Here is a 12,157-nt window from a genome sequence, read left to right on the forward strand (position 1 = left end):
CTTCATGAACAGCCCCAGGACTGGGCCATCCCCAACCCCTTGAGGAGCTGCTGAGTCTCCTTCACCTGTCATCCTCATGGAGGACTGGCCTGTCCCCAGAAGCAGCCTGTTTTCTGCAGCTCTCCCAGGACTGCAGCTGCCAGAGCAGTACTTGAAACCTGCTCTGGTCCAGATTCTAAATAAAGACTTGGAAACTGGATCCCAGGTTAGTCTGAAAGGTCTGGATGGTTTGACTCAGCTAACTTATGATTCCTGTTCTCTACCCAACACAGCAAGAATAAAACGTGGCTGGATGGTGGTGGCACACTCCTTTAAACCCAACAACAGGCAAGCAGATCTCTGAGTTCGAGGCCAGTCTGGTCCACAGAGTGAGTTCAAGGACAGCCAGGGCTACACAGAAAACAAAACAAAACAAAACAAAAACAAAAACAAAAAAACACCTGTCTTGAAAAACCAAAAAACAGCCGAGTGATGGTGGCACATACCTTTAATCCCAGCACTTGGGATGCAGAGGCACGAGGATCTCTGTGAGTTCGAAGCCAGTAATCTGGTCTACAAAGTGAGTTCTAGGACAGCCAGGACTATTACACAGAGAAACACTGTCTCGAAAGACAAAAAGAAAGAAAGAGAAAAGACCCCCCCCCCAAAAAAAAAAAAAAACAAGCAAAAAAATAAAGCACGAAATCAGGACGTTTTCGCTAAGGTATCCTAAAATTAATAACTGAAAATATGGTTGGAAGCAAGACATTTACACAGTCAAGCACTGATCCACAAGGTATTTATCACTTACAATGGGAAAATATTGGCATAACGTTATTTATTTATGTTTGCTTGTTCGTTTTTGTTTTGTTTTTGAAACAGCATCTCTACTTAGACTTGGCGATTCAGGAACTATGCAGACCAGGTTGACCTCGAACTCAGAAATCTGCCTGCCTTGCCGGGATTAAAGGCGTGGGCCACCAAGCCCAGCAGAAAATAGTAACTTTAATGATAGGCACTTGGCAGACATCACTGTCTTCTGGGAGGCACAGGGCGGAATGCTAAAAAAGAGTAACTTAATCACGTTAAATATCGGGCCAGCCCAGGATGAGATGCAATCTACAAAATAACGGACTCATGAAGTCAACGAAGGACCGAGGCGCTGTTCCTGGCTGCAGTTCTGTGCTGATTTGAGGGAACCCTGCACGCGCTGCCGCTGCTGGCCGCTGCCTCTCGACGGTCGCCTGGGGCGAAGCGACCTGGGAGCATGAACCTGATGCGAAGGCCGTGCCACTTACCGCGTGCGCCACCCGGCAGGACCCAGGGCAACCCGCTTCGCCTCTCGGCGCGCGACCGAGAACCCGGCCAGCTCGCACCAGGGTCCCCCGGATTCCGAGCGCCGATATTCGCCCGCCACACCTAGAGCGCGGGCCACGTTGCCATAGCGACTGGAGTCCACGGCCTGGGTCCGGGTGCACTCTGAGCGGCGCTCCGGTCCCTCCGGGCAGAAACAGGAACCCCAACACAGAGTTCCGACTCCGTACATGCTGGCACTGAAGGAAGAGATGTGTTCCGTTTGGTGACCTGTGGGACTCCCTGACTAGTGCAAAAGCCAGTGAGCAAGGTCCGCACCTATGGTGTCCTGTGCTCCCCCCCCCAGGTGGCCTGAGGGTTCCCAGGGTGCCCATCTTGTAGCCTCGAAGAGTGGCAGAGTGGAGGGTTATTCCGGGGATGCTGATCTTTCCTGCATTGCACTGGTGTAGACTGCAAATGGGACTGTGGCAAGGATGCACTGGACTGCACATGGGAAGGTTGGAGGGAGGTTGCAACCGGGGCCGGTCACCAGGCAGAGGGGGCTAAGTTGGTCCTACTTCAGAGCCCTGGTGAGGAGGGGCCGCAAGAAATCCTCCCCAGGGTTCCCGCTTATATCTCAGGCATCAAAGGGCGACCGTTTCCCCAGGAACCCCAGCTTTCATGGAGCTTGTCCGGTTGTACTAAGAAGAGTTGGATGGAGAGAGGCTGGTTACTGGGAAAAGCCTGCATAGGCCCCACGTCAGGCTCACCTCTGTCTCTTTCTTACCTAGTCATTTAAATCTTCAGTTTATCTGAGGGCCAGGAAGATGGTTCAGTGGGTAAATGACCCACATAGTGGAAGGAGAGATCCAACTCCCATGAGTTTTTCCTCTGACCCCCACATATTGTGGTATGCGTGTTCACACAATCACAAACACACGAAATAAACAAATAACAAATAGAATGGAATTCTGATCTCCTTTTCCTAAAGAGGTGAACTGTGGTCTGGCCCTGGGTCAGAAGCCAGCATTGGCTCACACACCTCAACCAGCACAATTCCTAGGGCATGGGGAGTGTCTGGGAATCCCCTGATCCAGGAGGGCAGCACCCAGAGATCTAGCATCATTCCTGTGTCCCTGTCCTACATTCTGTCGTCTCCCTCCACCCCGTCAGTCTTTGCCTTGTACTTTCTGTTCCTACTTCCTGACAGCATATGCTTGGTGCTTGACTTGACCCCTCACCCAGACAGCTTGTCTACCCTTAGTCCTGCTGCTGCTGTCTTCACAATCACATCTGGATCTCCTGGATCCCTAAGGGCCTTTTGTTCTATGCGAATGGGACACAGGCCCAGCTGTCAGTTCTTTGGTATCTAATGCAGAGCCCCTGCCTTAGCTAAGGGGCCCAAGAGTCAACCCCAAGCCAGGCGTATCCACAAATATGCTCACACCCTTGTCTCTGCCTCACCTGGTCATATTCCTGGGAGCTTCCCAAGGTGATGGGGGAACTAGGTCCCCACGTACATACAAATGTCCAGAGAAGGCTGGGAGGACCCAGCCTAAGCTGGGTGCTTAAAGCAGGGCTAGACTATACACAGGGGAGCCAGAACATGTAGCACTTGAGTTCTCCGAGCCTTAGTTCCCTTATCTGTGAAGTGGGGGTCTGTAAAGGCCTTCATGTTATGGATGGAAGCGGGTTCCCTGGAATCCATATTTTAAATTCCTATTCCCCAAACTGACTACATTTGGAAGTTAGGGCTTTAAGGAGATAATTACTGAAAAATGAGGTCATCAGGGTGGGACCCCCGTTCCATAGGACAGGCATCCCTTATAAGAAGAGAAAGAGACACAAGGAACACAGTGAAAGGCCAAGTGAGGACATAGGAAGAAGGGGCCATCTGCAGGCTGAGAAGAGAGGCTAGAAGAAACCAGCCCTGCTGGCTTCTGACCTCAGACTTTCCTCTCCAGAAATGAGAGAAAGGAGAGTCTGTGAGGCCCCAATCCTTGGCGTATGGCTCTGGCAGCCAGAGTGAAAACACCACATCACAGGAAATGTGCTTGGAACAGTGGCTGGGTAACCCAGATGTTATAGTGACTATGGTCATTCTTGCAGCTCAGCCACATGCCCTGGTACCTAAGAACAGAAGCCAGGGTGCCATCCAGGTCTAGAAGCTGTGGTAATGACCCACAGCCTTCATTCTAAACTGTGGTGCCCTGGCTGATAACTCCCCCAATGGCTCGGACTAAGGCTGTATCCCCTTCAACAATTCTGCCCTACCAGATACTCCTTGCACCCCGAAATTCCTTTCAATACTTCGTGAGGGTCCTGACTCATATTGTCACACCCTGCAGTCTCCCAGATGGCCACATCCCAGTGTTTCAGCATTTCCTTCAAGGCAGAGGATGTGTTGGAGCCCTTGACACCTCCAGGCTGAAGAAGGCTGTCCCCTGAGCCCTTTTGTACTTCACTTATCACTTTCCCTGTCAAACCCTTCTTAGCATCACTATCCAGGAGATGGCTAAGGATATGACATTTACCCCACTCCCTTGGAGGACAATGCAGCTGGGGCTCATGGGTGAAAGACAGACCGATAGATGTATGAAAAGATACTAAAAATTTTTTTGCAGTATCTTTAATTTTCAACATTTTTTTTTGTTTTTCGAGACAGGGTTTCTCTGTGGTTTTGGAGCCTGTCCTGGAACTAGCTCTTGTAGACCAGGCTGGTCTCGAACTCACAGAGATCCACCTGCCTCTGCCTCCCGAGTGCTGGGATTAAAGGCGTGTGCCACCACCGCCCGGCTCAACATTTTTTTTTTTATTTTGTTCTGTCTGCATGTATGCCTGCCCACCAGAGGAGGGCACCAGGTCTCATAGATGGTTATGAGCTACCATGTGGTCGCTGGGAATTGAACTCAGGACCTCTAGAAAAGCAGCCAGTGCTCTTAACCTCTAAGCCATCTCTCCATCCTGATACTAACCTTTTTTTTTTTGTTTTGTTTTGTTTTTTGTTTTTGTTTTTCGAGACAGGGTTTCTCTGTAGCTTTGGTGCATCTCCCGGAACTAGCTCTTGTAGACCAGGCTGGCCTCAAACTCCCAGAGATCTGCCTTCCTCTGCCTCCCGAGTGCTGGGATTAAAGGCGTGCGCCACCACTGCCTGGCTTGATACTAAACTTTTTGTTGTTGTTTCTCGAGACAGAATTTCTCTATGTAACAGCTCTGGCTGTCCTAGAACACACTTTGTAGACCAGGCCGGCCTCAAACTCACCGAGATCCACCTGCCTCTGTCTCCCAAGTGCCGGGATTAAAGGCGTGCGCCACCACCGCCCAGCAAACGACACTAAACCTCCCTCTCACCGTTCTGGAGAAACCAGGGTGCCGTCAGGGACACACCCACACCAGAGGCTCAAAGGGACAATCCTCCTAGGGTCTTTTAGCTGCTACAGGTGGCAGCCATCCTTGACATCCTTGACTGCAGGTGCAGCTGTGGTCACGTGACTTTCTACACTACGACTCTCTTCACTGACTGCTCTGCTTAGGATGGAAGTCACATTGGATCAGGATGTGCTCGGTACAATGTAACCTCATCCTAACCAATTGCATCTTCAGGGATCTTGTTTCCAAGCAAAGCCACTCTGAGGCACAGGTTCCAGTGCCTGTCTTTTGGGGAGCTAGCATGTATCACAATATAGACCGTTGCGACTGGGCCTGCGCTGGGCTCCAGTGGCCATTCTGCAGATGCAGAGAGTATCTTAAGCTAAGGAATACTGCCTTGGGCCATCGTGAGCGGTGCAATCGCACCCTGCCCGTGCTCCTGTGCACAGCCCGAGCCCCTGTTCAGGTATGGACAGAAGCCAGCTGTCCTCTCAGACCACCTGGCATCAATGCCACCATCCCGCGCAGATGTCAGCGCCGTCTCTGAGTGGCAGATGCGTGGGTTCCAGGGTGGGATGAATAAGGATGGGTAGGAAGGCTGAAAGGCTACAGTTGAGCCAGAACTCTGGGAGGCCAGAACACAGGCTGACTTGGTGGACACTTACTGACCACTGAGTGAGCAGCTTAACTCGGTAGCCTCCTAGGACAATACCCTTGGGACAAAAGCAGCACCAGAGCTGCCCGAGGACTCTTGGTCGTGGCCATTGGCAACTTGGGAGCCCTTCCTTTGACTTTCAGGCATAGGTCAACCTTGTCATGGCACCTACCCCCACACATACACACATGCGCGCGCACACACACGCACACACGCATGCACGCGCAAACACACACACGCACACATGCACACACGCACACACAGACCTGTCTGCCTTAGGACTCTAGGCCTTTTGGGGGCTACAACTGCACAGGGATCTGGAACCAGAAGTAATGTAGGGCCCTGCCTGGGCACGGACCTGTGTGGCCTTGAGCAAGCCACTTCCCTTAGGTTCAGGAAATGACTGTGTCAAGCTTGCTGAGGCAACTTCCCCATCTGCCAGAGGGCAGGAGGTGAGCTGAGAAATGAAGGAGATGGAAGTCACCTGTTTCTTAGACCTCTGTCATGGTGACAGTGGGTGCAGCTATTTGGCTATGTTCCCTACAAGGTCCCTAAGTAGGGAGCCATCCTCTCAGCCTGGAGCACCCTGGGAATGACTATTGTCACCTGGACTCCACAGATAAGGACAGAGATACAGAAGCATAGGTAATATTCAATATTAGGGGAATGTCTATCACCCACCCCCACAGTATGGCAGGACCTGTACAAATGGTCCCTGTTCCCCAAGAACCAGAGAATTGAATAAGGCCACCAGGATAGGTGGACTGGCTAGGGGCTGAGGACGTAAAAGATGAGGTTTTGCTGAAAGAAGGGCATGTGTCTGGGAAGGGACCTGTAGCACTGGCCTTGTACAAGGGGAAATGCCCGCTCAGTCGCTGGCCTCCCCATCAGAAACCTGTGGTCTTCTGCTGCCCTGTGTAGTTGGCCTTTGAGATCTCGGTGCTGACTCACAGGGAGGGGTAGTGGTTCCTGGTTCCTGATGCATAGCTGGGCAAAGCCTCACCCCCTCCTTGGTCCGATGCATGAATCTAGCATAAAGGCTGTCTACCCCTAAGTTCCCTTGTCCTCTTACCATGTCTGGCTTCTCTTTTGGAGCCCTTTATTCTTCCATGATGAAAGCCAAGAAGATTTTCCTACAGATCTTTTTCCTGCAGTAATCTTTGAAGTTTCCAGGAAGAAGATGGAGGCCCACAGCAACAACCCCAACTAGTTGAGTTGACATCTTGATGCTGACAGCACTAATATAAGACCTTTTTTGGGGGGGGAGGTACCAGCTGCTGAAATGGTGCACCTTCTCATGACATTCTGGCCAGAACTCCAAATAATAAATTTGAAAAAACAAACAAGCAAGCAAACAAAACAAAACCCAATTGACTGCCCGGAAATTGTTTGCAACTATACTAGACAGTAATTGTGGAACTTAACCACCACTTAATTTTTGCAGGATCCCATTAAGAGAACATTGCCCCCATGACAGCGGGAAGCAATTCTAGAGGATGATGCTCCCTATCCCAAAAAAGTTTGTCTTTAGGGTTGGGAACACTGTTTAGGGGTTGTTGATTATTACTTGTACTAGATAGAGGGTTGGGGTGGAAACTATGTTTGTTCAAAAAAAAAAAGGGTTAATAATAGTGGGTAATAGAGTGAATACTTGTGAGCTATTATTCATGGGTAATTTACATTGGTATAGTTTTGTATATTGATACAAGTTTAAATTATATCTGTTATTTTTGTTTACATTATTTGTACACCTATGCAAAGTTATTCTATCAGATTGTATAGATGCATGTTTTTTATCTCTGTTTAGGACATTTTATATGTTGATGCAACTTTTAGGATATATTTTCCTTTTTTTGTTGTTTTTGGATTTTCGAGACAGGGTTTCTCTGTAGCTTTTGGTTCCTGTCCTGGAACTAGCTCTTGTAGACCAGGCTGGTCTCAAACTCACAGAGATCCGCCTGCCTCTGCCTCCCGAGTGCTGGGATTAAAGGTGTGTGCCACCACCGCCCGGCTAGGATATATTTTCATATTGCATTATATATTACTCCTACCTCTGATCAAGATACTTATAGATTGTTTACATTTTGAGGTCATTGTCCTCATTTGTTGCACATTTGTTTTCAGATTATTTAATATTCTGATGTGAAGTTTTAGTCTTTAAGTTATACAGGTATTAATTATTATAGGTCAATAGTTGTTCATGTTTGTTGTACATACAGTCAGATCAATTCGTTTCCTTAGACTCATAGAGATTGTATTCCATCTAGATAGGTAATCTTCAACCACTTCAAGGATCTGTGGAACATGGCATTTAAATGACTTAGGGTTCTGTTGACATGAGACATGATTGCTTCTGACAGCACCAATCTATTCCCAATCTCTTCTAGAGAATGTTGAGCACAGAAGACACTCCACTTGGAGCTTGTTTTCTTCTTGGTAAAACTGGCTTTTGGGCAAGGAACTGAAAATGCCTCAACCACTGACAAGGTATATGGTATCCAGAAATGGGTAAGCAGGACTGTCAAATCTTGCCAAGATAAGGTAAGATGGTTTTGAAAAATTTCCTGCCTCTTAAAATGGTCTGTCAGTTACACTAGGCCTTAGCCAAAGTTGGGTTGTTTCAACATTGCAAAATGAGACTTTGGGTGATTGCTCAGGTAGCTGATTGTCTCTGTCATATACTGCTTGCTTTGCAAGCTACTTGACTGTACTTTCTGCCTGCTCATTATCTCCCTTCTCAGGCCTTTGAGGGGTTGAAGATTAGATAGTCATAGTTACTGTACTCTTATGATCTAGCCAAGCCATTTCCTATACAAGACTTAGACTCCATAGGATAGAATGTTTATTAAAACATTTAATATTGTTTATACTGGTTGTAATTCTAATTATACTTGATATCTGTTCCTAGTGTATATAGTTTTGTATTGGGTTTGGAACTCTGTTATTTAAACAAAAGAGGGAGGTGCTGTGGGAGCTCATTCTGCTCCTTCAGCCAATAGCCTTTAAGATACCAGCCCACTTGGGCATGGTCTTTTATATTGTAAAATCAGCGGTAAACGTGCCCCCTTTGCTTCCAATTCCTGCTTCCGGCTTCCAGCTGCCAGACTCTGTTCCTGTTTGCACAGAGGGCTGTTATCTAGGACAGTGATCTGTAAGTTTTCCCCTTAAATAAATAACCCTTTTATTATTCATAATTCCAAACTGGTGTGTGTTGTAAGAACTGCGGGCTGTGGTCCTGCCGCCCCAGCTCCTGGTCGCCTGGCTAGCTTAGGCCCTAAAATAACAACACACAAACTGTATTATTTTAAACACTGCTTGGCCCACTAGCTCTAGCCTCTTACAGGCTAATTCTCATATTTTGCCTAACCCATTTTTAGTAATCTGTGTAGCACCAGTCTTACCAGGAAAGATTCAGCATGTCTGACCTGGTGGCTTGCTTCATCACGTCTGCCTGGGAGAGGGGAGCATGGCCTCTGCTCCAGAGAGCAGAGCTGTCGAGTCTGAGATCACTTCCTCTTCCTCCCAGCATTCTGTTCTGTTTACTCCACCCACCTATGTTTTAACCTATGAGGACCAAGCAGTTTCTTTATTTTTTTAACCAATGACCTTCCTCCATCAGGTGTGGAATTGTTTTGATGACTTACGTCATCAGAAGAGGAGACAGGGAATCTCTCTGGCAAACTAGGTAGGCAGATTAGTAAATGGTGAGATCTGATTCAATGAGAAATTCTGCCTCAATGAATATGGTGGAGAGCAACCAACAGAGACATCTGACATCTGTCAATGCTGGGCCTCTGCAGACACATGCACATATGTGCTGAAGCACTCCCCACACATACTACACACACACACACACACACACACACACACACACAATGTGACAGAAAAGCAAACAAATGGGACTGGAGAGATAGTTCAGAGTTATGAGCACTTGTTCTTGCAGAGTCTTGGGTTCGATTCTCAGCACCCAAATAAAAATAAATAAATAAAGCAAAGTCATGATGTTCAGATTACTAGTCACTTGAAAAATGCAAATCAAAACTATGTGAGCTGCTGCTCCATACTCATACGGATGATTTTTAATAAAAGTTAAAACAGAAAACCTACAACCAGAGAAAATGGTGTTGGCAAGAGCATGGAGAAGTTGGAAGTCTTCTGCTCTGTGGTGGGAGTGTGACATGGGGCAGGTGGTGTGGAAAGCTGCTTGGTAGTTCCTCCTGAAGCTAAACACGCAATTCCTGTTCTGTGTGAGCCAGCAATTTCACTCCTACGTGTACCTCTGGGAAAGATGGAGACATATGTCTATACAAAGACTCGACTATCGTGACTAACACTCTTATGGGCATTTACGTACAAGAGATCGTAATGGCCCAAATGTCCATCAACAGGCGAACAGATGCACAGAATACATTCTGTGTGAATAATGGGGTAGAATTCAGTCTAAAAGAGCTGAAATACTTTATGGTCAGTGAAAGAAATCAGTCACATAAGGCCACTTACTGAGCCAGGCCTGTAATCCTAGCTGCTTTGGGAGGCTGAGGCAGGAGGATTGCAAGTTCAAGGCCTGCCTAGGAAACTTAGTGAGACCTTGTCTTAAAGTAAAAAGGAAGAAAAAAAAAGAAGTCAAAAAAATAAAAATAAAAAGGAAGAAAAATGTCTGGAAGTGTGGCCCAACGGCAGATCACTTGCCTGGTACAAGGCCCTACGTTTCACACACACACACACACACACACACACACACACACACACACACACACAGCTTCCATGAACATCAAATGTCCACAGAGGAAGAAGCAGAAAATACAGAAACAGCTGCCAGTGGGTGCAGAGTGACTACCTAGTGGATGCTGTAATGGCGATGGAAAGATTTTGAAACCGGAGAAGACTGGCGGTTACATAACACTCGGGGACACTGGACGCCACATTTCTGTATAAGTGCACGTTAGGTAGATTTCATTTCGATTTTAAACATGAGTGAACCACACACGAGTAGCAAAATATCCTGCGGGAAAGAGGGTGGTCTGGGGAAGTAGGAAGGAAGATGTGTGAGAGGCACCACACTTGGGGTGTCCTTCTGGCCACCTGGGCTTTGCATGTGGACGTGCTACGTGGATGCACTCCCCCATTCCGATGTATATGGGGTTATGGTCAACCAGGACGTCTCCCTCAATCACTCTGTCTTTTTAAAAAGCAAGTTATTGTGCATGTGGGAGAGAGAGTTTGGAGTTCGAGGGCGCCATGACAAATGCACAGAGGTCAGGGGACAACTCCTAGAAGCCATCGTCTGCTCTGCTTTGTTGAGACGGAATGTCTCCTCTTGTTTCTGCTGTTTCACCACACTCTTCAGGCTAACTGCCCTGAGGGTTTCTTCAGTCAGGCCCCACCCTTCCACAGGAATGCTGGGATTGCAGGTACTCACCTTTGCATCTTTTTGTGTGGGTTGTGGGGATGAAACTGGGGTGGTCAGGTTTGTGTAGACCGCGCCTTTACCCACTGAGCCATCTCTCCAGCCTCCCCCTTGTGTTTTGGGACGAGATCTCTCACTGAACGTGGAGCATTCTGGTTTGCATAGGCTATGTAGCCAGGGCTCTACCTGTCTCTGTCTGCCACCACCCCCTTGCTGAGGTTATAGACATAAGCTGCCAGCCCTAGCTTTTACATTGGTCCTGGGAATCCTGATGTTAGAAATGGTTCCCAAGCTGGGCAGTGGTGGCGCACGCCTTTAATCCCAGCACTCGGGAGGCAGAGGCAGGTGGATCTCTATGAGTCTGAAGCCAACTGGTCTACAGAGCTAGTTCCAGGACAGCTAGGGCTGTTACACAGGGGAAAAAAAGGGGGGGGGGAGAGTTCCCAAGAAAATGTCCAACTATCCAAAGAAGTTCAGCGATACAAGAATTTTACTTGCGCAGAAGGATGCAAAGCCATGCGAATTCAGCAATGCAGTGTGCTTAGGAGTTTCCACTGGGTTTTTATTCCCAATGCAAAGGGGCTGTGCACCTCACTCTGAGTGGTCACAGCTCAGCCCCACATTCTTCTTCTTTTTTTATTTTTGGTTTTTTGAGACAAGGTTTCTCTGTAGCTTTGGAGCCTGTCCTGGAAGGAACTAGCTCCTACAGACCAGACTGGCCTCACAGAGCTCCGCCTGCCTCTGCCTCCCGAGTGCTGGGATTAAAGGCGTGCGCCACCACTGCCTGGCAGCCTCACATTCTTTGAAGGGTGGGCTCACTTCAAATGGCACAGCGGCAGCTGATAAGCTAAGTGTAACCTTTGGCAGCGAGCTGCAACCCTGAGCATATATTTTTATCTTAGAAAGATGCTGAGTTGGAGAGGGAGACTGGCCAGATGGTGTCTTTACAAATCTCTTTTTAGGGGCTGGAGAGACAGCTTAGTGGTTAAGAGCACTGACTGCCCTTCCAGAGGACCTGGGTTCAATTCCCATGAACCTACATGGCAGCTCACAACTGTCTGTAGCTACAGTTCCAGGGGATCTGACACCTTCACACAGACATACTTGCAGGCAAAGTACCAACACACACAAAATAAAAACAAACCAATTAAACCTTTTACAGACTATGTTTTATTAATTTATGTCTGTGAATGCTTTGCCTGCATGCACTATGTGCATCAAGCGCGTGCCTGGTGCCCTTGGAGGTCAGAAGAGGTCGTTGGTCTCCAGGGACAGGAGTGTGAGCTAACATATGGCTGCTGGGAATCTAACCTGGGTCCTCTGCAAGAGCAACTGCTCTTAGCCCCCAGGCCATCTTTCCTGACCTAAGTTCTTTACAGATGGAATTTGCGTGATCTCATTTAACCCTTCGATAGCGAAGGTAGCATATTTCATTTACACTCGTGCTCGCGCAG

General features: G+C 48.0%; 1 protein-coding gene across 5 annotated transcripts in view; it reads right to left on the reverse strand.

Annotated features, from left to right (window-relative positions):
• The window catches only part of Ccdc57 (coiled-coil domain containing 57), a 95,957-nt gene extending 94,511 nt beyond the window's left edge, over positions 1-1,446 (reverse strand). For all 5 annotated transcript variants that reach the window (XM_050140496.1, XM_050140490.1, XM_050140491.1 and 2 more), the window contains exon 1: positions 1,278-1,446. The gene's annotated coding sequence lies outside the window, so the exon portion shown is untranslated. The remainder of the gene's footprint in view (positions 1-1,277) is intronic.
• Positions 1,447-12,157: the final 10,711 nt, after the last annotated feature.

This window comes from Alexandromys fortis, unplaced genomic scaffold, assembly GCF_014885135.2.
Source record: "Alexandromys fortis isolate MF-2015 unplaced genomic scaffold, M_Fortis_MF-2015_v1.1 scaffold_39, whole genome shotgun sequence".
Lineage (NCBI taxonomy): Eukaryota > Metazoa > Chordata > Mammalia > Rodentia > Cricetidae > Alexandromys > Alexandromys fortis.